Raw genomic sequence first — 26,393 nt, forward strand, 5'->3', positions numbered from 1 at the left:
CAAGAGGCACAGAGATGGACCCTTGGCCTTTAGGGGCATGGCCACCCTGGGGAAGGTCTGGAGGACCTGGGCTAAAAAGACTTCCTGAGATTTTTTCACCACAGCGGGCACCTTGCTGCTTTCTAGTTGCTTCTTTAGAAAGTGACATTCCAGGTTTTGAATGGCAGTTGACATGTAAAGACTGTATCTTCTGGGCTACAGGGCAAGACACCTCACAAGTTCCCATCTCCAGTGGCAGAGAAGGCGGTCCCACAGGGACAAAGGGTGCAAGGCGAGCCTGGGATGGGACTGAGCTAGAGGCCAGAGCTGGGCCTGGTCCAGAGGGAGTGGCTGGGGCTGATGGGGGAGGGGGGTGCGGGCAGGGGCTGGGGCCTAGCCAGACACAGGGACTAGGACAGGGACAAGCTCAGAGTCAAGGATTGGGGCGGGGCCGAAGTTTCATGTATGTCCTGGGTCAGTGAGAGGTGGGGAGCCACAATGGCCTGAATCTGGAGCAGCAAGGCATGAGAGAGCTCATAGAATATGATGGACAGGAACTCCAATTGAGTATCAGTCACCCTGACAGTGGCCACCAGGGACTCGCTGTGCAGAAAAGGGACACCCCAGAAGAGCTGGCTGCATTTCTGCTCCAAATTGTCCCCTGGAATCTTGGGATGTGGGGGTTTCTCAGGACCAAGCAGCTATTTTGCTTTGTCCCTCATGCTCCAGAAGGATGGCAAACCATGGTGCCCTGCCTGTCACCTGGGGACTTCCAACATTCTCCCAAAAGAGGTCAGCTGGTAGTTTGACCTTTCCTTCTTTTCCTTCTCCTTCCAAAACTTCAGTTGTGTTCTCTTGGCATAAATATCTCCAAATACTTCTGGAAGTCTGGGATGATGGGGATGGGTGGGAATCTAGTCTCTCCCTTTGTCTCCCTAGCCCAGAAGACACAGTCTTACATGTCAACTGCCAACATTCAAAACCTGTGTGTGTCTGTGTGGGGTCTCCCCAGAACAAGGCCTCTGGTGGGCCATGGGACAGAGGCGCTTGATGGGACTCCAAGTGTGTTGAGGTGCACAGGCTCCAGGCTTTCGCAGCCGCCTGCCACCAGGACAGGGACAAAATGGGGCAGTGCGAGTGGCCCACACCCAAGATGGCTGGAACAGGAGAAGCTGTCCTGTCAGCTGACCAAGGTGTGTGTGGAGCTGAGCTCTGTGGGATATGGCACGGAGGGGCTGCCCTTGAGTCACACTGAGGGAGAGTCAAAGGAGAGTCCGGCTGCTCTGGGGCCAAGGAGAGGCCTCCGAAGAACGGAGACATGGCGGGGAAGGGGGAAGAGCAAGTGGCTGGTGTGAAAGCCATCCAGGCGGAGGAAAGGCTCTGCTAGCCAGGAAGTACTCAGGGAGGAGTGTAAACCAACAGAAATTGAGGTCATTGGTCCTGCTGGCAGGGTGGAAGCAGGAGGCCAAGAGGGCCCCGTCGGTGGAGCATGGGCAGATGATGAGGCCATGGCGGGAGAAGCATCTTCCACAGGCTCCCTGCATGGCTGACAGGCTCCAACTGACAGTCCTCAGCGCACCTGTCCAGGGGCTGCTTGCCGTAAGAGCTGGTGAAAGCCCCTGGGTCAGAGAGCCTTGCCAGGTGGCTGCAAGAGACAGGAATTGTGAGCTGCTACTGCAGCAGCTGGGGCCAGAAGCGGTCCCCACAGTCTTACACCCCCTCACACCTAAGTCCCACAATGCTCCTGCTGTCCCTCAGCCCAGGGCTTTGGTTACAGTCTGTCACCACAGCCCCCATGAACAGCCCCAGAGGCCATTCCCTTGCAGCCCAGGGGTCACACCATAGACTCGGGGAGGTCCACCCAGGGGAGAAGGGGACAGATTCTTTACCTTTGCAGAAGGGAGAACAGGTCATGAACCTCTTCCAAATCTTGCAGGAACTCTCTGAAAACTGGAAACAGGAGACCAGGTCACAGCAGAAGGCAGGGCCCAGGTGTCTTACAGGAGGCTGGGTACAATGTCCCTTTAGGGGAGACTTTAGGGGATTGGACTCAGTAGCCCCAAACAGCACTGTCCAAGGCCACATGCCCACACGGTGATTACAGGATTCATGGTGGGAGCCACTTTGTCTTTTCCAAAGTGCCTCCTCATTCATGACATTGCTGGGCAAGGAAGGACCACGTGGCCTCACAGAGGAAGGTGAGCAGAGTTGAACAGCTTGTCCACAATGGGAGCAGGAGGTCCCGCCCCAAGTCCAGGCCTTGGGACCCCTGTTGGGCGACACCCATTTCCAGCCCCTCTGGGCTTTGCTGTGGCCCAGAATCTGGGAAACCTCCAGGTTGCCCTCTTCCTCCTGGGAGACCCCCACCTCCCATGCAGTGCTGTTTCCTGAGGGAGGAGCTCAGGTCCTCATGTCCTAGAGAGAGTGGGGCTGAGCCCTAGGAGCGGGGGTTCAGTGTAACTGGGCACAAAGGGGTGAGTGGCAGATGCTCACCTTCCAGAGTCTGGTTTTTCTTCCTTTTCTTGCTCCTTCTCCATAGCTTCCCTTGGTACTGAGATAAGAGAACACGGGGAGGCTGGGACCCCCGCCCCCATAGAAGGAGACCCAGTGCTTGGGGCCTGACCTCCACTAGAGGGGCAGCTCTTAACCTCCAGTCCTCGGCCACCGGTCACTGTGTTTGGGATGCTGTTCTGGACCCCTCCACCACACCTGGACTCCGGCCTAAGATCATCAGGGAGAAATCCTCATGTCCTTATAACCCCTCCCCAGTCTGGCTTGTCCTGGATAGATGGTGGTCTACTCTCTCCTGAGAATACACATTCTATTCTTTCCCACCTCAGAAGTCTCTCCATTGACTAAGAAAAGTGGAAATAATAATAGAAAGGAAGATAGAATCACACTCTGCTGGGTCTGGACCAAGGGTTCTTTACCTTCCTGTTCCTCCTGTATTTCTTGCATGGTGGTGAGGACATATCAGGTGCAAATAGGAAAGTAATAGGAAGAAGTGCCCCAGTCCACATATGAAGGCAAGAATGGCTTTAATTTGCCCAGGAAGTGGGACTGGAGCTCAGCCAACCATCCGTAAATAATTTCTGAGGAAAGAGATAATTCTCCATCTCTTTCTTCTGTAAAGCATCAGTGTAGCATTGCATTGCTGCCCTCAGGCAACTGAGCCCTGGGTGTAGAGGTGCAGACACAAACCCCACACCCACATCACAGAGCTGTGATAAAGTCAAAAAGGGCCCTTGAGGGCAGGTAAGGACACAAGAAGCCCTCCCAGGCCTGACATTCCTACCTGCTCACCATGCTATAGACAGAGCCTTGTCAATTGGCCTTTCATCCTGCGTGGAGCTCAGAGAATACCTGTTCCCCTTAAGATCTCCAGTTGTGCTCCATGAGCTTCATAGGTTTTAAAAATCTGGAGTTGCCCTTGGAATTTTGGTTAATTCCCAGGAACTTTTGTCCTCTGTCTGCAGCTCCAGTCTCCCCAGATATTATGTTCTTGCCTTGCATCACCCTAGTACAAAGGAAGCTCAAATTTCTTTTGTGCTTCTTTAGCCATATGCATTTTGAAAACATCTTAAGATGTTTTATTTCAATTAATCTTCACTAACTTCAGCTAGAGAGACTTAGAAAATTAATGATTATTCAAAATTTACCAAGCTAAGGAAGTACAAAACAAAGTGAAATAGTTAATCCGCCCACGTATGTTTCTCAGCCCTTTGTAGTATTTTTCCTCCTGAGATGAGCAGAGTAAACTGCAGAAACACTTTCACGACATTCTGTATAGGCGCACATGCACATGCTCATGCAAATTACTTAACAAATCCAGCATTTTCAAATCTTGGAATCAGGTTTTCATTTTGTTTTGATTTTGCTTTTTTTCGGTTCAAAGCTTTCCTTTAGTAATTCTTGTTAAATTTGTGTATCTGGGAATATGTTTATTTTGTCTTCATTTTTGAAAGACAGATTTGCTAGGTATGGAATTCTGGGTTGACAATTTTTAAAAAAAGATTTACTTATTTGAGAGAGAGAGAGAGTGTGTGTGTGTGTGTGTGCATGAGCAGGGGGAGGAGTAGAGGGATAGGGAAAGAGACCCCCCCACTGAGCAGGGCGCCTGACATGGGGCTTGATCCCAGGACCCTGAGATCATGACCTGAGCTGAAATGAAGAGTCAGATGCCCCACAGAATGAGCCACCCAGGCACCTGGACAAGTTTTTCTCTTTCAGCTTTTTTACTAGTGTCATTTCAGGGCCTTTCCCCCACTGGTTATGACTGGAAGTCAGTGGTTAATCTAATGTGGTCCTCTGTATATGAAGGGACGTTTTTGTCTTGCAATTTCAAAATTTCTCCCTTGTTTTTCCATGGTGTGACTGTGATGTATGTAAGAGCAGATTTGCTTGTTTTTATTTTACTGCAGGTAAATACTGACTCTATAATTAAGGATTTCCATCAAATTTGATAAGATTTCAGCCATTATTTCTACAAATATTCTGTCTTCCTCCCCATTTCTCCTTTCTTTCTGAAAACACTTCTTTAAGTAGGTAAGAACTTCCAAATGAGTCCGCATTTCTCCCAGGCTTGCAGCGAACTACTACCCGAGAGCCCAAGTTTCTCAACATTCACATCAGTGTCTAGAAAGTAGCTTCAGTTGTGCGAATGTCTTGGGTATGGAGTGTTTTGCTGACATCACGGAAAGCTGCCTGTGTGATAATGTCATGCCTGTGCCCATGGGCTCTGACTGTGGTGGGGCTGTGAGTTAGAGCCATTGCATTGGAAAATGCTTCACCATGACCTGGTCTAGGCTGAAGAGAGCAGGCCTTTTCAAAGAGTAACTCTGCTGCTAGAGCTAGAGAAAACCTGCTATTTTGTAGAAATAAAAAATGGAGACCAGCCCAGTCCCATCGAGTAGAAGTTATGTGCTCTGCAGTATCATGCTCAAGTTACAGTGAACTACAGCAAAACACTGTAAGTGTAAACTACGTAGACATGCTACGGAGGAAGAAATAAAAGCGACTTGCAGAAAAATTGTGCAGGATGGTTGTGTTTGTTCCAGTTTCAAAACTATACAAAATCAAATACGATTTAGCAATGCATTTACTTTGGTAAAAATATAAAGAAAACACAGAGAATAGCAAATAGGACTGATGGACAGGGAGAGGGATGTACACATGACTCCAAAGATGTGGATGATACTGCATTTCTTAGAAAGGTTGGGATGGGAACGGGTTTCTTTTCCTTATTCCTTACATCTTCCATATAATTCATAAGTGTCAGCTTGTAGCTTTTAAATACTAAGATACACGAAAATGTAAAGAACCACTTTGGAAATAAAATTAGACATAGCAAAAATAAAACAGCCAACAGGAAGGGAGGAGAAAAACCGATTGTAAGATGCTTTGTGCCCCGCAGGGGTCTTTGTTGCCAAGACTGTAAAAATTCCAGTGTGACTTTCAGTTTTGAAACCTCCCCACTTCCCTGTTTATGACAAGCTGAGTCCAACTAAGATCACTTTCTGATGGTTCCCAAACCTAAAAGAACAAAATGCAGACCTGTGATTCTTAGCAGATGGCACTTGTTTCCTCCTGGCTGGAGGTTTTCAGCAGTAAATGAAGGTATTGGGCTGTGGTTGTTAGCGGGCTGCATTCTGACTGTGCCAGGCAGCAGGACCTGAGTCTGGCTGACCCACCACCCAGACTGGTGGAGCAAGGTGACCGTGACTCCACAGAAAACAGATCAGACCAGGCCTCACACTTGCGGATGGATTTTATTAAAGCAAAGAAGAGGTGGTGAAAATGTATTTGAATTTAGGCCAGGGACCTGCAGGCTATCAAGCCCTGAGCTTGCCAAGTGACAGAGAAAAAGGAGCTTTTCATAAATAAAACATGGGGAAAAGTAAACATTTGAGATACATAACAGCTTTTGAAGAAATTTAGATGGGGCTTTCAGGTTTGGTGCATTTTGCTTGTTTAGTTATAAACACTGATCTACATACTTATGTGTAATATGTATCTTTCTGTAAGAAAAGCACAATGTTTCCACGTATTTATGCTGGGCAGACATCTGAAGTGCACTATTACTTGCCTGTAATGACACTGATGCTCACAGAGATGGATTCCACTCCTGTTTTCCTCTTCCTTGTACTTCATCTGATACATTATAAAATCTCCAATGATAGAACACAGGGTGTACCACCCTGCCTTTTCTGTGATGAATGCCAAGGTTTGAGAAATGTTTTACCTGGGAGTGCTCACCAATAGCCCAGATTGTAGCACTGAGCACATTTGTGCCTCTGTGTCATTTATTCAAATCCAGGAAGGTCAGCTGAGGGCCTGCCCAAACTCTGGACAGGACAGACATAAGCCCCAGATTATAGAACATTCCCTGAAATGGATAAGAACTTCCAAATGGTTCTGTATTTCTCCCAGGCTTACAGTGAAACCTTCTTAATATTTATGTTAGTATCTAGAAAAGGAGTTTAAGTCCAATATAAATATTTTTGTAAATAAAGCCAGTTCAGTGAGACCTGAAGGATTTTTGTGGTCCCTTTCACTACACAGAGGATACGTCTGCTGCATATGATCTCTAGCCTTTTAGCTTGCTAGGATTAGTTAAGTTGCAACCACTTTGCCGACTACCTGAGTCTTCCAGCGACAGAGCAAACTGAACACACTGGAGGATATGAAAATGCATTTCAATCATCAGATTGGCTAAGCTAAAAAATGATGCTGGGGAAGGAGCAGGATCACAGGTGCTCTCATATGGGCTGGTGAGGTGTGAGTGGTGGTCATCTACTCCAGAATATTCCAGGAGGAGCTACTGAATTTTAAAAATGGGCTTACGTGCATGTTCTCAGAGCACTGAAAATTATGGTGCACAGAAAAGGAAACCATCAACATGATGAAGACAACCTACCAAATTATCCCAGAATCAAAGTGGGATATGCACAAAAGTTTCAACAATTTGAGTTATTGTCATCTTTAATTGACAAAGAAGTGACAGTCCCTCCCTAGATATGATGTTGGGAGATTTTTTTTTTTTAAGATTTTATTTATTCAGTTGAGAGAGAGACAGAGAGAGAGAGAGAGAGAGAGAGAGTACAAATAGGGGGGGACAGGTAGAAGGGGAGGGAGAAACAGACTTCCCACTGAGCTGGGATCCCAACAAGGGCTGGGTCCCAGGATCTGAAGATCAGACAGAGGCAGATACTTAACCATCCAAGCCCTGACCCCCATTAGGGAATTTTTATGAAATGGTACTAATTAGCTTCTTGGATCCTCAGAAGTCCAAGTAAGTTCAAGTGAACCTGAAGTAGGCTTTACTAGGACATTGGATCATGCTGAATGTCAAGCTGGTAAGACCTGTTCTATTACACCAAGGCAGCTGTAGATTCTGATTCTGCCATTTACGAGAAAACAAATGATGCATGGCTCTTCTTGACAGCGAGACAGTCACTGGTATTTGTAGGGGGCAGGAGTAGGAAGTCGCCAGGGCTCCTCTCTCTGCCGATGTTTACATCCCATTACAGCAAGTTTCCTTTAAAATGCACTTCCATGGGCAGACTTGACTAACTCCCTGGTCCCAGTGACTCCAGCTACAGTCACTTGCCCGAATGGCTGGCCACATGTATTTCCACCTGCGCCATTTGTTACATGGAAGTATGGGAATGCTGTGTGGTCACGCTTTGTGGATCATAGTGGGGCTCGTCCTTCTCTGGAGAACACAGAACGCAGAGTGTGAGTTTTCCCAGGGCTGGTGTGGAAATGGATAAATCCGTGCTGTGGCTACATTGCCTCTACCCCTTTTTAAAAATGGGCAATGTGAGCCAGAAAGGGACTGAAACTGGTTCCTAATACAGTTTCACTTAAAAAATTATTTTGAGCAAATGTGTGCTTCACTGTAGCTTCTAGAGGTTCTTGCAGCTTTATTCAACAGCATAAACCCATGGGTCACCCCGAGGTTTCCCACAATGCTAAGTGCTGACTGTCCCTTCAGGTGGTACATAACATCCGAAATGGAAAATAGTATTTAAACTCTTCAAAAATTATTGCTTTAGTAAAAATGTACAATTTACTTAACAATTCTGAGCTTTCGCCCTCTCTCTAAACAGACCCAGGAAGATAAGCCATAGTCCACAGCCTGGCCCCTGAATTGTGTCCATTAGTAGACAGCACCCCACAGACACCATCACGGTCACAGCCAAATTGACATCCAATCCTGTTGCCCAGAAATCCTGAAGCACCAGACATTGCCTTACCAACACATTCTCTGATGCCAGGTTCATTCCTCCTGCCTGTTACCATGTTCATGCTCTATGTAACAGCATTCACTCCATACCTGTGCCATAAATATTCAGAAGAAATATGAGTGGGTAAGAGAAGATGTCCTTGGAAATACTTTCCAAGGGAACATTTTTTAAAGGCGACAGATCCCCCCCCCCCCCCCCGAGTTTGGCACGTTTTGGAGAATGAGTTGTTCTCCACATTCTTCATTATCATTTTGAAATCTGAGATGTCATGATGACTCACTGGTCTTTCACTTTAACTCTGCAGCTTCTCATCATTCTTTTTAAAAAAAATTATATATTTATTTGAGAGAGAGTGATAGAAAGCACAAGAGGGGGGAGGAGCAGAGAGAGAGAGAGAGAGAGAGAGAGAGAGAATACCTGCAACCAACTCCCTGCTAAGTGCTGGTTAGCCCAGCTAACCCTGAGATCCTGACCTGAGCTGAAATCAGGAGTCAGGCCCTTAACCCACTAAGCCATCCAGGTTGAGTATCAGCCAGCCACAAGTGTCCATGTTTATTTCTTTGTTATGCATCTCCACCCTGCTCAATCTGACCCACTTCTTACGCTGATCAGGGAGCTAGTCAGATCTCCCAATCCGTCCCAGGAACAGCTGACCCCTGGAGCCGGTGTGAATTCCAACGTGAGTCACCTGGCTTCTGAGCTTCCTAATCAGGCTCTTCTCCGTGAGAGGATATTGCGCTAGCTTGGGGGTGAGAGTCATTCTTAAGAATCATAATTGTGGCTGACGCTGCTCTTCTTTATGCTCAGGCTTATGCTGAGTGTGTGACAGATGATCTATCAGCAACTCCCCGAAAGAAAGAAAACCATGGCTGAGCTCTTCGGCGGGTAGCTCTCAACTGGAGGATCAAACCCAGACTGGCTTGCTCAGAATTTGGAGAAACTGGCTCCACTACCTCCAGAAGCAAATCCTATGCTCATGTTTTGTTGATGTCTGGTTATATATCCCTTCTTAGTTGCAGTTGTGTATGTTTCTTATTTGATTAATTTTATTCTTATGATCACTTTGCCTACTACTTCATGCAGGTACTGGATTTTCACTTTTTTCCCCCTGGGTTTTGATATATAGCCTAGTCCTTTTCTATACTTTCTTTGAAGGGGCTTGAGAATTTACTAGAGACTTCTGTTAGAATTTTTATAATTAATAACCAAGGCACATGCCAATAATTTCTGAGTAAATATGATACCCATCTTCCATTCTTTATTCATCATTTTCTTAATTACAAATGTGAAGTACTTTCTGTAGTAGGGTTCTAGAATGTGTGTGTTTACTGAGAGAGAAAAAAAGAGAGACAGAGACAAAGAAAGAGATTTATTTAAAAGAAATTTGCTCTGAAAGCTGGCATGTGTGAATTCTGCAGATTGGTGGCAGACCAAGCCGATGTGGCAATTTGAGTCTGAATCCTGCCTGGAGGCAGAACTCCTTCACACTTGCAGGACCTCAATCTTTTCTCTTAAGGCCTTCAACTGATTAGATAAGGCCCACCCACACTATGGAGCATAATCTGCTTTTTTCAAAACTTAAGTGAAAATCACATATAAAAAATACCTTTGCCGTTACACCCAGACATGTATTTGATCAACTCTCTCTGGGTCCTCTGGCCTAGACAATTTGTCACATATAATTAACCATCACAATTAACCCTTCTCAATTTAGGACCTGTACACGTCTCTTTAAGTCACGCTTAATCTCCAAAAAACACAGTAACAAGGTTATACTTCTGTCTATCATGACACAACTATCTTACATACAACTTAGAATGCACTAATACATTCCCTAGCAGAGGATACAAAGTCCTTGGAGATGTTCCTTCTTCTCCCTGATAACCTGTAACTTCAATACTATGGTGCAAACTCTATATGTCATATGTTCTCTGATAAGAGACCAAGAGAAGGAAGAAAACAGATGGACCAACACAAAAATACTCATAAGAATTAGAGTCCTGGAATGCCCGGTGGCTGAGTTGGTCATGCATCCAACTCTTGGTTTTGGCCCAGGTCATGATGTCAGGGTCATGGGATTGAGCCCCACATGGGGCTCTGTGCTCAGCATGGAATCCGTTGGAGATTCTCTCTCCCTCTGCCTCTGTCCCACCCCCCACTTGCACTCTGAACAAAGAAACGAACAAAATCTTATGAAAAAAAGAATTAAGAGTCCTTATTTCTATAACGGTCACATAGTCATAGCTGGTTTTCTAACTGCTACTTTGGCTGCTCATGTTATATTACATTTGCTGTGAACAAGCACCTCAGCTGGTCATGATTCTTTTTCTGGTGGAGGGACCCAACCCTTCATTCCTGAGTTTTCTGGACTACCAGTAGACCTGCCTGAACTGGGCAGTTGTCGTTTTTCATGGACTTTCATCCCAGGGCTTAGTGGTTCTAAGGAATATCTCGTACTGCAGACATGCCTTCCATTTCCTCCACGGTGGATTAACAGTCTCATCTTTCTGCATAGTCAGGATCATTAAACACCTTACCTCTCATCTTTATGTGTTTATTCAAAGGCATGAGAAGCCCAAGGTAGCTGAGTAGCCGTCTTAAGTTCCACTTTAATGGAACCACAGTATGTCTCCTGGTGGTAGCATTCTTCCCTTTGAATGAGGGTGTCTAGATCTGCAGGGCATGAGGTCACAGAAACAAGGAGCAAAGATTTGCTAGTGACATCACTAGGGTAATACAGGTGTCCCTCCACTTCTAGCCCTAGCTTCCTGGACCTGTGAATCCTGACTATGGGAGAAAGAACATCACATACGAACACATTGATTCAGAGCATACCCAGCCTCCTAAAGAACGTTGCCCCAGGGCGAATTTTGCCTGCAAGTGATTGCCACCCAGCCAGCTCTGTAACTGAGTCTTCAAAAGGCCATTCTGTTGTTCTAGCAAGCCAGGTGCTTCGGATGGTGGCAAGCATGGAATGACCATGAATTCTACTGTCATGGGTTCATTACTGCCCTTCATCTGCTATGAAACACATTCCTTGACCAGGGGCAACACGGTGTGGGACACCATGCCAATGGGTAAAGCATTCCATTAAGTCCAAGGATAGTAGATTTAGCGAAGGCACTGTTTGCAGGGAAGGAAACTACGTATCCAGAGCAGGTGTCTATTACTGACATGGAACTGAGATTTGTGTGTTCTGGTGAGGCTCAGGGGTCCACGGTGTCCGCTGGGCCCTGGACCCCAGCTCCTGGCCACCTTTCAGATTCCTCAATACATGTGTTACTATCTGAAAGAAAAGGACACCTCACCTTTCTGTTTTCATTCCTTCTTTTACTTCTTTCTTCCTACCTGGCCTGGTTCCACAAATCATCAGCCTTGGGATTTCTGTGCTTTCAGTCTATAAATCACAAGCACCCCTTCCCTCCCCCATGGTGGGGGCTAGCCAGAGCGTCACTGTACCCTCAATTTTGCATGGAAAGAGTGGAAGTCCATGAAGAGTCAAAGATTTACACACAGACACTGCAGGACAGTGAGGAACTCTGCATTAGAGCTACTTAACAGATACTGTTTTCTTCCCTGGTCCATCACTGCCTCACTAAGATTACATGTATGTCACATGTGGGCAGAAGGCTCCTGGAAGTGGGTAGCCAGGAGCTGAGGTGGGGTGCTATCCCCGGCGAGGGGTGCAGGGAGCCCAAGGGAAGCAGTGCTAAGCGTTCTCACTGCCCTTGATCTTCCCTGTCACTACCCTGGGCCATGGTAGGACTCTGTGGCCACATCATGTGGTCTCCAGGGCTCTCCCAGTGGGACCAGTTGAGAAGCCAGGATCCCAGAAGACAGATCCCCAGCGGTCCCGTAAACTGTTGGCCACACAGAGGGGGGCAGGTAAGCCCAGTGATGGGACAGGCAGAGCCCGCACAGAAGCAGCAGAACATGTCAGTGACTCCTCTGGACTGAAGTGAACCTTCAAGAAACAGGCATTGAATGGAAAACACCACCCTTGTATCAGGACACCCTTGTATCAGGACACCCAGCAAACGTAGGTCACTTTCAATGCATAGTGTTCTCAAAAACACAAACTTGAAAGGCTTCGAGGCACAAGAATGGAACGAGAAAATTACATCTTTTAATATTTCCACAATATTTGAAATGGGTTTGTAGATTGAAAATAAGTAGTCAAAGTATTTTTATAGTTGTATATTTATCTGTAGGTTTTCTTATTATTCATGTTACTTTTTTGTTAACACAGCGCGAAGCTGAACACATGAATGCTTGCATCCAGCTTTCTCCCGCCTCCAATGTTAACCTGATTTACCCCGAAAATCTATGAGTATGATCAGTTTCACGGGTGAATTAAAGTATAATAATTATCAACCACTAAAATTTCAGTAGATTTTTATTAACAATAGATAAGCTAATCTGGGGAAAAGTCTATCTTTTCAATACTGTTTCCATCCATTAATATGTATGGAACATTTTATGAGTGAGAAATTTTCTAAAAATCATGTTTTAGAAAGTTTTTAATAGTATTATGACAATAAAGGTGCACAAACACACAGACCAGTGAAACAAAACAGAAATCCCAAAGTCAAACCCTAATCTGTATCCTGTCATCTTTACATACTCAATGCTAATATGTATCTGACCTGTCCCTTACACTTTGTATTTCGTTTCACGGCTTGTTTGCATTATCTGTCCATTGGTACTGCTCTCCCACTGCTGCAGTGCTAACCACACAATGCTGCTATCTTTTGGCCACTGTCACCCCGATATGCTTCTATCAGCCTTTGGCGTCAAAACAGGAAAAGGAAAACGGATACATCTCTTCCAGGATATTTAAAGATATATTTAGATTTCCTCAAGAAACAGTGAAAAACTTTAAAAACAAGATATGAAACCCTTATTCTGAATCCCCATTCAACTGACGGACTCAGATTCCAGTTTCAGTGGCTGAATGCAAACACAGTAGGATAATCTCGACTCTGTTAATAGGATGAAGGAAAACCACATGTTCAACTCATCAACTGATGCAGAAAAAGCACCTGACAGAATCCAAACCTGTCATGGTATAAACACACAACACATTAGGACGAGGGGGAACTTCCTCAACCCGATAAAGGGCACTTATGGAAAACACGCAGCTAATATCATAGTCAGTGAACGTAGCCTGAAAAGCTTCCCCCTCTCGCCACTCCTAGTCAACACTGTGGGAGGTTCCAGCCGGGACATTCAGGCAAGAGAAATAAAATAAAAGACATCCAAAATGGAAAGGAAAAGGTAACACTATCTCTACTCATAGATTATAGGAGCTTACATACAGAATATTCCATGATACAAGATCGAAACACAAAATCCAGGGGTGCCTGGCTGGCTCAGTTGGCAGAATCCAACTGTTGTGAGTTTGAGACCCATGCTGGGTATAGTGAATACATTAAAAATAAAAAATACATTAAAAATTAAAAAAAAACCAATAAAATAAAAAACCTTATGAAATCAGTTGTATTTCTATAAACTAGCAGTTAACAATCCCTAAAACAAGTCAATTTATAACAGCATCAAAAAGAATAAAATACTTAGGAATAAATTTAACCAAAGAGATATCAGACCTGATAGTGAAAAAAACAAAACACTACTGAAAGAAACTAAAGAAGATCTAAATAAATGAAAATATTTCTGTGTTCATGGATTCAAGGACTTATTATCATTAAGATGGAAATACCTCCTAAAGCAATCTACAGATTTAATACAATCCTGATTCAGTACAATCCCTATCCAAATTTCAATGGCACTTTCTTTTTTTACAGAACTGGAAAAGCTGATCCTAAACTTCAAAAGTAATCTTCAGGGACTGCAAATAACCAAAAACAATCTCAAAGTTGGAGAACTCACATGCCTTGATTTCAAAATTTACTATAATGCAAAGGAACTGAGATGCTGTGATACTGGCAAAAGGCTAGACATACAGACAACGGAACATACAGGAGAGTCCTGAAAGCTAGAGAGCTCGTCTCTCTACGGCCAAAAGACCAGGACCACCCAATGGAAGACAACAGTTCCTTCAGCAGATGGTCCAGGGACAACTGGAAACCACATGCAGAAGAACGAAACTGGACACACACAAAAATTAAGTCCAAATGGATCAGATGGGGCGCCTGTGGTGCTCAGTCGGTTACACGTCTGCCTTTGGCTCAGGTCATGATCCCAGGGTTCTGGGATCAAGCCCTGCATTGGGCTCCCAGCTTGTGGGAAGTCGGCTTCTGCCTCTCCCTCTGGGCTCTCTTTCTCTTTGTCTCAAATAAATAAATAAAATCTATAAAAACAAAAACAAACAAAAAACCAAGATGGATCAGGGCCCTACAACAAAGCTAGAACTACATGTATGTATATCTTCATACTCTGGATTTGACAACAAATTTCTCAGCTAGGAGACCAGAAGCACAAGCAATAAAAAACCAGACAAACTGGCCTTCATCAAAATTAAAGACTTCAGCGCATCAAAGGACAAAATTAAAGAAATGACAAGACAACCTATAGAACTGTGGGGAAAATACTTGCAAGTCATGTATCTGGTAAGGGTCTTGTACCCAGAAAATAGAAAGAACTCTTATAACTTCACAATAAAAAGACAACCCAATTTGAAAATGGGCGAAGACTTCTGAAGTCTCTTCCCCAAATACACAAACAGCCAACAAAAACAAGAAAAGAGGCTCAACATCATCGGTCTTCTGGGAAATGCAAATCAAAACCATGTGTTCACACCTACCGGTGTGGCAAAATCGAAAACAACAACTCAGTGTCGGTGAGGCTGTGGGGAAACCGGCACCCTGCCCCACTGCTGGCGGGGCAGGGGGTGTAAAATGGTGCAGTCACTGGGGAAAACTGTCTGGCAGGTGCTCAGTAAGTTAAGCATAGAATTACCATTTGATCCAGCAACCATACGGACAAGAATACACACAAAGGAATGAAAACAGAGATTCAAACAAGTGCTTGTACACAAGCTCACGGCTGCCCTCCCAGCAGTCAGAGAGCAGCAGCGATCCACCCCCATCAGCACAGGAGCCATGCAGCACGTCTACACAATGGACTGCGACTCGGTGCTACGAGGGAATGAAGGAGTGGTGCATGCTGCAAACCAGAGGAACTACGGAAACAGGGAAGTGGAGGAAGCCAGACACAAAAGGTCATAGATGGTATGATCCTGTTTATCAGAAATCTCCAGAATGGGTGAATCCATAGAGACAGAAAGCGGACTGGTGGTTGCTAGGGGCTACGGGCAGGGGGTAATGGGGAGTGACTACTTAGTGGCAGGGGCCTACTGGGAGAAAACTAGACAGCTGATGGTCAGGTAACACGTTGCCTATGCCAAACGCCAGAACTGTACTCTCTAAAACAGCTAATTTTATCTTGTGTGAGCTTCACCTCAGTGAATGAGAAATCTCAGCAGTAATGCTTTCTAAAAAAAGAGTATATTGCTTTTCCTGTTAAGGAGCTGTTTTGAGGCACCTGGGTGGCTTGGTTGGTTAAGCATCTGCCTTCAGCTCAGGTCATGATCTTGGGGTCCTTGAACTGAGCCCCACGTTGGGCTCCCTGCTTCACCCTCCCCCTCTGACCCTCCCCACAGCTTGTGCTTTCTTTTGTTCTCAAATAAAGTAAATAAAAGTCTTTAAACAAAAAAACTATATGCTTATAAGTCAATTACATCTCAGTACAGTAGATATTAAAAAGCTGAGTCTTAATTATTGCTTAAAGACGAGGGTGGGCACCTAATGCTCATCTGCTTCCTGGGTATGTTAGAGCCTGTTATGCAAGCAGGGCAGGCATTAGACATGAGAAGTGCACATAAACAAACCACCCCTGTCCGAGTACTGCAATGCTCGGTGAGCATGGTGGCTTACCAGTTGTGGGAGAGGACAGAGAGCCCCAGTTTTCATATATAGCTCTTCCATGACGATGAAACGTCGGGTGACCCGAGCCTTGCGAGGATTCTTTAAAAGGAAGAAAAAAAGACATTTTAAATCTCAGTAACTCCAAATGCAAAATCTGTTAGATGCTTCCTAGCACTCCACCTGACAAAATCTATTCATCTGAATAAACCAATAGACAGTCTGGGTGAGTTTCAAGTTCAAGGTTTTATACCCTGTTATTTTCAGACAACAGTGCTGTCTTTTCTCATGTTTTCCAGTTCATTCAATCCATGAGGTGATTGCACACATGCATGCACACACGCAATTTAGTGCTCTGAGAATGCTGAAGCACAAATAAAACTCCCCAAACCCAGAATGACTGAGATAGCCCAAGGAAAATTTCTGGGGAGATGGGCACATTTTAAGTCACAACGGGGCCATGATACCTGGATTATCCACTGGTCAAAATGTATGGCCAGGATTTGTTCACTTCAACATCTACCAGGTTTGCCTAAAACAGAGCTACAATGATGATGGCAATCATCACAGATGGGGCAGGAGTTTGACAGAGGCTCTGATGACACAAGAAGGGCAGAATGTTGATAAAAGGTTGGGAGAAGGGCACGAGGCTTTTTATACTACTGTATTTCCTTTGAATATGCCCGAGATTTTCCATAATAAAAAGTTGAACAGACAAACCCTGTTCTCCTTCATCTACCAAATAGCAGATAAAATCCTTCCTAACCACCAGTTCAAATAAAACTCAACCATGACCTCATCCAGGCACGTCTGAGGCTGTGTCGGAGGGCTACTTCAGACAACACAGAACCTTCCTGCACCCCACTGATGCAGGTCACTTATAATAAGCCACCCACCCTGGGGAATTTGTAGGTGCTTCAGGCGTGAAAGGTTGAAAAAATACTGAGATCCTTGGGTAGAACTGGGAATATCTTCCTGTGCAAAGGTTTCTTGCCTCTAAGATTCTAACAAGGGATATGCCAGAACCCACGGCTATAACACTCAGAGCATGCGGAATACACAACACCAGTTGGCTCAACCACATTCACTCCACTCTTGATTCAGACCCGAACGCCATGAGTTTGCTGGGAGTCACGGGGGAGGACATGGGCGACCTTTCCAAAACGAAGTATTTTTATTACGACTTAAAAAATACTCAATGTAGGAATCTTGGGAAATGAGAAAGTGCACAAAATTTTTAACAGATCAGGTAGCTACAAGACCCACTGATAGTGACTGTCCTTATAAACTCTGTTCAAATCAGAATTTTACTGCCATAGTGTTAGAACCTGAGTTTAAAAAAATTATTTTAATTAATAATTACTGAAAACGTGATTTTGATGGAGATACACTACTCTGCTGTGGATACATCATATCGTAACTATTTCACCAGTGCTGGGTGTAGGTGGTTTCCCTTCTCTTGCTTTTACACATCACACTGTGACCATTTCTGAATCTCTAAACCACGTCTGATACTCTTCTGAAGACAGCACCCCAGATACAGGTATAAACACTAGTGCGTTCTGGCGTTATTTCTGTAAACTGGGGAGTACACTCCCGCTCCCCAACATGCATGCTACCCTCCTCTTCTAGAAAGCTGTCCGCATTATCCTCCCCCAAAGCTGCCGTAAGTAATTATGGCGACGATGAGGCAATTATAGTCAGACCTGCCTCTCCAACATGGAGTGTGTTTAATAAGCAGGAATGCCCTCATTTCATATCCAAAAGTGATCCGCAGGCAAGTTTTCATGACAATTTATCATTTCATATATAATTTAGCTGGTTAGCAAGCACAAAGAACTGTATAATTTTCAAAAGAATCATACCTTTTGATCTTCCATCTCTTATTCCTTCAGCAGGTACCCCAGGTCGGCCATGTCATTATGCTTAAATAACTTACTGTCACTCCGTGATGCCTGCAATCCTTTCTGGATGGCAAAGCAGGCAGCTCTGTCTCTGCAAGGAAGAAAGACCCACCAAATTGGGGTTTTAAAAGGTCTTGTCAACATTCTCAGAAAAGGAATGCTTGCTTTCTGTAGCTGCTCAACAAACACGCACTTGTTAACACGCAGATCAGTAAGACCATCTAACGGCTTACACGCCACTGTTTGTGCCTCACTCTGCACGTCTTTTTCAGAGCGACCACACTCACTCCTCTGCACGGAGCACACCCCTGCCTCATTTTACTCTCTCAGAAGTCAGCGTGCACATCTGTTCACTCACAGCAATTTTTTCTTTCTAAGAAACACACACGACACTGGTGATCTCACCTTCGGTGGCATCTCGGTTTTGACCGGAACAGACTCTGCTCTTATTTTGCCATGAGAAGTGATACCAACTGCTGACTGGTTTTGCGGCTGAAACTCCAGTAAGATCTTCTAAACTGAGTTAGTTACGGAGGGAGGGTGTCTCTGACATTAAGCTGCATTATTTTAAAGTATATGCAAGGCTTCTGCCACGAAGAGGGAATAGTCCTATTTTCCCTGTTTTTCTAAGTACAAGCCCAAACCCCAGACACTACATATAAAACAAACAAAAAAAGACTCTGAAGAGTGCAGAAAAATGACAGGCCAGCTGAAGACCTATGAAATGACGTCTCGTGGGCTTCCCTGACTTGGAGCTGACAAAGCTGACCAACTCCAAGTGCCAAGGGGCATGGGTAAAAAAGCTCACAGAAGCTTGCCCTCTGTGGCCAAAGGGACAGGAAAGGGGCAGCTCAGCAAGCAGAAATGACTCGACTGCAGCCAAACCACAGAAAAAGAAGATCATATGGAGAGCCCCAGCCTGTGTTCCCCTGCAGGGAGGGACAGCCTCCTCTTCTTGGCTTGAGCTGTGCCAGAGGAGGCTCAGGGGAGAGTAGGACTCTCATTAACACTGACGGAAATGAAAACACCCCACCCGGGTGTCAGTGGAGGTGGAAGGGGGACCCTGGCCTTGTACCTCCACCTGGTAGTAATGAGGCAGTAGTGAATGCCCCCCACCCCTAATGGAAGAGTGACAGAGAAAGCCGACTAAAACCCAAGGTTTAAATAAAGCATAAACTCTGGTAGCAGAATATGAAAATGTCCCGATTTCGAATACCACTTGTCATATCAAGAATCAAAAGATATCAAAGAGAATGAAAGAAAATAATCAACAAATACCAATGTTGAGTTGACAGATGTCCAGATTATCTGAGAGTCATTTTAGAGCAGTGATGATAAAAATACTTCAGTGAGCACTTATAAACATGCTTGGAACAAGGGAAAAACAGAAAGCCCCAGGAAAGAAATAGAAGACAAAGAATCCCATGGGGAAGCTAGAACTGAAAAATACATTGGCCAAAAGAAAAAAAAAAAAAAAGAAAAGAAAGAAAAAAAGAAAAAGTACAGTGGATGGGCTCAGCAGCAGGCTGGGCGGGATGGAGAAAAGAATGGGAGAAGTGACAGACCTAACAGAAGCTAGGCAATGGAAACCAGAGAAAAACACATGACAATCAAAGAACAGAGCCTTAGGGACCTGTGGAACTACAACGAAAGCTGCCACACTGGCCTCAGTGGAGTGCTGGAAGACGGAGAGATAGCGGGGCTGAAAAGTACTCGAAGAAATAAGGATGGAAGATGCTTCCAATTTGGTAAGAGGCTGAGCGAAATTCATACAAGTAAACCCAAACAAAAAAACGCCAAAATTATAGTAAAGCTTCTGAAAACTAATGATGATGAGGAAATCTTGAAAGCAGCCCTAAAATGACACCTTACACAGAAGAGAAAAATAATTTGAGAGACCAATCAGAAACCATGGAGATCAGGAAAAAGTGTTATATCCCCAATACTTGGAAGAAGAGAACTCTCAAACAAGAATTCTGTAACAAGCAGAAAGATCCTTTAAGGACAGGGGAAACGAAGGCAAATGAAGGAAAACCAAGAGAAGATGACCCCAGCAGACCTGGGGAAAGGAATGGCTAAAGGAAGCTCTCCACATAGAAAAAAATAAGTATAGAAAACAAAAGAATCTCAGATTATCAGAGAGGAAGAAAGAACACAGTAAGTAAAATCATGAACAAACACACTAGGCTTTTCTTACCTTCCCAAGCTTTCTAAATTACTTTGGATGATTTAAGTAAAAATTGTGACACTGCCTGATGTGGTTTCAATGTATGTGCAAGAAGTACTGAAAATAATTATAAACAAGGAGAGTAGAGAAGTGTAAGGAAGGTAAAGGTTTCTCTACCTGAAATGGTAAAATGATGAGATCAGCAGAAGGTGATAACTTACGTGTATACGTAATGTCATACTGAAAGCAATGACTAAAAACAAAAACAGAATTATGCAATGAGAAACACTCAAAAACAGCATGGATAAGTAAAAACAGAATCCCAAAACATGTTCACTTAACCCCCAAAAAGGCAGGAAAAAGAAAACAGAAAAACAAGAGATAACAAATATGAAACAAAAAATAAAGGGTCCTCACATGTCCAGTAATTACTTTAAATGTAAATGGCCAAAATACACAATTTAAAGACAAAGACTGGCAGAATGGATCAAACAATATCCTGCCTATGAGAAAATATACAACAAGGTATATAATAACATGGCAGTGGCTGTGTGTATGATATACACAGAAAATACAGCATGCAAACATTCATCAGGAGAAAGCAGAATACCAACGCTGTTATCTGATGAAGTAGACTTTGGAGCAAAGAAAAATTACCAGAGACAGAGAAGAACATTATACAGTGATAACTAGGATCAATTAACCAAGAAAATATGCACCAAACGACAGAGCTACAAAAGGCTGAGAAGAAAAACTGAGGTAAGAGAAAGGAACACAGACAAATCACAACTACAGTAACTGTAGAACTACCAGATGGAAAATCAGCAAGGCCAGACCAGACCTCAACACCATCATAAACTAAGAAGATCTAAGTGTCACCTATGAAACACATCCCTGAGCAATGGCCAAATACTCTTCTTTAATTGACCAGGGAACATATTCTGACACAGACTACATCATGAGCCATGACACAAACTGCAACAAATTTAAAATCTCCCAACACTTGGAAATTAAACACACTTCTAAATAATTTGTGGGTCAAAGAGAGTCTAAATGAAAATAAAATATACCAAACTAAATGAAAATAAACAGACCAAGATGTGTGGGACAAGGCTAGAGGAGCACGTAAGTAGTGCACAGCACTAACACATTAGAAAAAAGGGAAAGTCTCAAATCAATAATCAAAATTCCCAACTAAAGAATCTAGAAAAAGAAAAGCAAAAAGAAGCCAAAAAAGAGCAGAAGGCAGGAAACAATAGCAGAAAGTGATAGAATTGAAAACAAAAAATACAATGGAGAACAATCATTGAAACAAACAGCTGATTCTTTGCAAAGATAAATAAAATTAACAACTGGAGCAAAACTAACTAGAAAGAGAGGAGACAGAATACCAGACAGGAATGAAATGTGTTATCACTTCAGGCTCTGCAAATATTTAGAATAAAAAGGAAATATTAAAAAGAACACAACCTAAGTTTGACAACTGAGAAGAACGAATTCCTGGAAAAAACATAAACCATCCTAATTCATCAATATGACACTGACAATCTGACCGGCCTTCTAAGTACTAAGGAAATTGAATTCAGAATTAAAATTCTTTCAAAAAATAAATCTCCAGGCCTGGTTGGCTTTACTGGAGAAAACTACCAAACATTTAAGGAGCTAACATTAATTTTATACTATTTCTTCCGAAAACACAAGAAGGAATCCCAGGGGATTTTATGGACTAGTCGCCTGATGTCAAGACCAAAGTCCAAAAAATGCAAACATCATTAGCCATCAGGGGAATATAAATTAAAATTACAATAAAATCTCTCTATACGCTTATCAGAATGGCTAAAATTAAAAAAAAATGACAATACCAACTGCTTCTGAGATGTTGAGAAACTATATTACTTAAATTCTATTTATGGGAATGCAAAATGGTACTGCTGCTCTGGAAAACAGGCAATTTCTTAAACAACTACACAATGCTATGTAACCCAGCAGCTGCACCCCTTAGCCTGTGCATAAATGCTCACAGCAGCCTTCTTTGTTCTAGCCCCAGTCAGGAAAGAGCTCAGACATCCTCTGTCGGTGAGTGGTTCAACCAACTGTATTGCTTCCGGACCATGAAGTACGACTCAGTAATCACAAGGAATGAATTCGCGATCCATACAACACAGGCGTACCTGCAGAGAATTAATGCCGAGGGAAAAAGCGACTCCCCAAACACTATTTAGTGTACGACCATACTTGTATTAACAATCTTGAAATGACAACATTACAAAAAGGGAGACTTGAGGTGGCTGCCAGGGGATAAGGAGTGGGCAGGGTGGGAGGACCGCGGGTACGGCAACGTGAGGGATCCTCGCGGCGACGGAAATGTTCTGGATCTTGACTTCATCCATGTCCATATCCCAGCTATGAAGCAAGCACTGGTGGAGACAGGGCAAAGGGCCCACAGAATCTCCGTACTATTTGTTGTGAACAGGGACAGACCTAGCACATGAGCAAGCACTCCACCGAGATTACTGCTGGCAAAGCTCTCCCACTATTTACTGAAAGTCAGAGACTAAGCCCTGCGCATAACTGTCCAGGCCTAATGAATTCATCCAATAATTTACTAACCACCAGCATCACCTCTAGGGCTCCCACCTCCGGATGAGTTCTGGGAGGAATGTTTAAAGTGATGTGTCAGAGCTCAGCAAGCAGGAGCGAGCGCAGCCCAGGCCTCCCGGCTGGTACCACAGAAAACACAATCCCGCACTCGGGACCTGATGAGGATGCACACGAGCTCTGCGCAGCCGTATGCTGACGCTCGGGCTGCTGGGGGCTAGAGGGGCAGGATGTGCTGCATACCTCCAGCCCTGGACCCACGAAGCTCAATGGGGCCAATGCTATGGCATGTGACCAAGCTTGCCGTGCCAGCAGGAGCCCACCGGGGAGAAGCGAGAGGCTGGTGTGGGGGCCATGGGAAGCTGGGCTCTGAGCCTTGGCGCTCGGACCCCTCTTCTAAGTGCCAGTCTCTGTCCATTTATCGACCGAGCTGGTGTTTTCTGAGCACAACTGAGAGGAAATGCATTCCTAGGCAATGAACTAGTAAGAACCGACGGAAGTGCCGCAGAAGCAGAGCCCAGCGAGCGTGAGGCAGGACGAGCAGGGGACAGGGGCCGTGTGCATGTGTGCACCCATGCACATGTGGGAGGCCTGACAGGCAGGGCCTGTCACAACAGGCAGTGTGAGCACCTGTGTGATCTTGGGTTCCCAAGGAGACCAAACCTCTCTGGCTGTGAGACTTTCCCCACATGTGGCAGGGGTCTCAGCTTGGTCCACGAGGTGAGGGAGGGTGGCCCAGTAGAAGCACTACCGTGTGGGGTGAGCAGCACGAGCCAGCATCAGGAGGGGGGGAAGACTATTCTAGGCCCAGGGACTGGTGTGTTCAAAGGCCCAAAAGCAAGAGGAAACTAGCATATAGGGCCAATGAGTCTATAGCATGAGTACCTGAAGGAAAAGGGGACAAAATGAGCCTGGAAAGGTAGTCTGGAATGCAGAAGATTGCAGTAAGAACTTGGATCTTTATTTCAGGAACGATGGAAGCTCTTAAGCATGACATAATCAGATGAGCATTTTTAAAAAAGATTATTCTGGCTATGGTGTTAAAAAGGAAAAGAGGAAACAAAAGTAAATCTGAGACCTAAAATTCAAAGTCACTTAATGATCCACTCAAAGGAGAGCAGAGGCTTGGGCTAGAGGGTGGCGCCCGCAGTGGAACAGCTGGCTGCCTAGCTGGGCCAGCTCCAGCCCACGGCTCTCCGCTCTTCCTCTTCACAAAAGAGGAGACACCACACAGCCAGGGCACGTATGCTCGAGTACGCAGATTTGCTCGTGGCTTCTATGATCCTAGCAAGCCATGAAGCAAGGTCAGCAGAGAGCAGGACTCGGGGCAGGGTGGTGGGCAATGGAGGACTCCACTGAGCGACTGCATGGGCGGCGAACCATGGACCTTCAAGGGCACTACACTGCCACAGAGCTACAGAGGGAAGTAAGTTTGGCTTTCCCGACATCAGTAAATAAAACCAATCAATTAAAAAAAAATGCTTTCGGCATCCTTGTAGTGATGGTCTCATCAATGCTGCACCAATTACTTCATGGAAATTCCTCTTTAAACAGAAAGTCATTATTACCTAAGGCAGATAACCTCTAACGAAGGAATTCTCCAGGAAGATCACCATTATCTCCAGAGGAACTCTGACTGGCAACACAGGTAAAGTTACTCACACAAACATAATGTCGCCTCTCTTGGAGTAAGTGGGATTGCACTGGCTATGGTGGCAAACCCGTAGGAGCAGATGATGGCTTCTTCTGTCTTCATGAATTTTGCCAGGCAGTCTTCCAAATCCAAGTGCACATCTACAATAAAATGTTAAGTGGTTAAAACATTTTCTAATTCTTTTTCTTTAAGTACAGAATAAAGAAAATAACGTAAGCAGTTTAGTTAGTAATACTATCACTTTATGACCAAAATGAAACCGTCTTTGAGTTGTAAATTTTATGAGATCTACTGAGATGACTCTCAGCCGAAAAGATTCCCCAAGCCTATGAACGGCATCAGCTACTCCTCTGCCCCTACAAGGTATTAGTAGGGCTACTCCAATCCTGGCTCTTGCTTCTCTACCAAACTAGCTCAGCGACACAAGGCCCAGCGACTTCACCTGCTTTGACTTCCCTCAACCAACCATATGGAGGCTTTACTAACGTGTGACACGGTATTAAAGCCTTTTCCATTTAGCAGAAGGTACCACACCAGACATTAAGACAGCTGGAAACCAACTTTAAAAGGAAAAGAAAAGATGAATAGAAGAGCCCGTGCCCTGCAGATAGCAGCGGCGCCAGCACGCAGCATGCACCTGCTCCAGCTCCGCAGCAATTGCTCTCCTGTCCGACTCTCCACGTAAGCGTACAGGGACTTCGGATGTGTGGTACAAAGAGAAATACAGTAATTTACAAAAGCTGCTTGTGAAGAACACTGGTGTAACAGCAGGAACGGACTGTGTCCGTTAACCTGGGACCACCTATCATGGCCGCTCACTGCCGCTCACCTTCCCAGTCTCAGGCACCGGGCTACACTCCCCAGCAGGCAGGCTACATGCCCCTCCCGTGACTAGAATAAACAGTGCATGGACCAGCTTTGAACCTGAAAACTTCAAAGTGGTCCTAAAACGAGACACTACCCAGAAGAGAAGAGGACTTTAAAAATTCCTCTAGCTTTTTTCACTATAGTAGGACCCACACTCGGACAACCATCAGAGTTCTGCCACACTCCCTATCAAGGGTCAGGGAAGCAGACGCCTGAAGCGAGCTCTAGCTTACTTGCTAGCTTGCCAAGCTCTAGCTTACTTGCTAGCTGCTCAGTTTTCGCACTCCTCACTGCAGGTCTCTTGCCATCAAACTGGGGTTTAGCTCAGGGCACCTGCCTACTGCTGTCTGCCACTCGGCGGCGAGTTCCCACCTGCGCCCTCCGTTCACGTGCAAGAGCGCTCAGTCTCCTGTCAGGAGACACGGTGCACGTGTCTGAGAGCAGAGGGAGCAGGGGTGCTTCAGGCAGGTAGGCCGCAGGCGTGACCTGGCCCCTTGTCTCTTCCTACAGGCTTGGAGTTTTGGAGTTTTCCTATGCCAGCTGCTTCCTGCCTTTCAGTCATGCCCCTCTGTCAGGTGGCACAAACCCAGTCCCCCTCCCTGACCCTATGCTTACCAGACTACCTGGCTTTACCTGAAAGCCACTGCACGTCTGATTAACAAATGAACTGAGAACATTACTGGACTTCCATCATCTAAACACTTTTTAAAATATATTTTTAAAAAGTCCATTCTTTTATTATAACCTGATTGGAATGGGATAAATAGTTCATTTTCACAATTCCTCCAAGACATGTGTACACGAAAGACCAAACATGCCTCTTCCTGTTGGCAGTTAAAATGTACACCAACATAGCCTATTACGAAAAGCACATGAAGTGCCATTTGACTTCCATTCCCGAGAGGTCATGGTCACTGCACAGATGACATCAACATTAGCTAAGTGTGGGACTTTATAGTAACAAATTTAATGACTGTATCCCATGTGATCCAAATGGTATCAAACAGGTGCTTAGGTCTTGAGCATCAGACCTGTGACATCACCAACACAGAGAACATGACCCTGACCCTGATGGCCCGTCCTCTGCCACTT

General features: G+C 44.8%; 1 pseudogene; it reads right to left on the reverse strand.

The window, feature by feature from the left end:
- Positions 1–1,410: 1,410 nt before the first annotated feature.
- Positions 1,411–26,393, reverse strand: part of LOC132020387 (serine palmitoyltransferase 1-like) — a 37,000-nt pseudogene continuing 12,017 nt past the window's right edge.

The sequence above is a fragment of the Mustela nigripes genome, chromosome 6, assembly GCF_022355385.1.
Source record: "Mustela nigripes isolate SB6536 chromosome 6, MUSNIG.SB6536, whole genome shotgun sequence".
NCBI lineage: Eukaryota > Metazoa > Chordata > Mammalia > Carnivora > Mustelidae > Mustela > Mustela nigripes.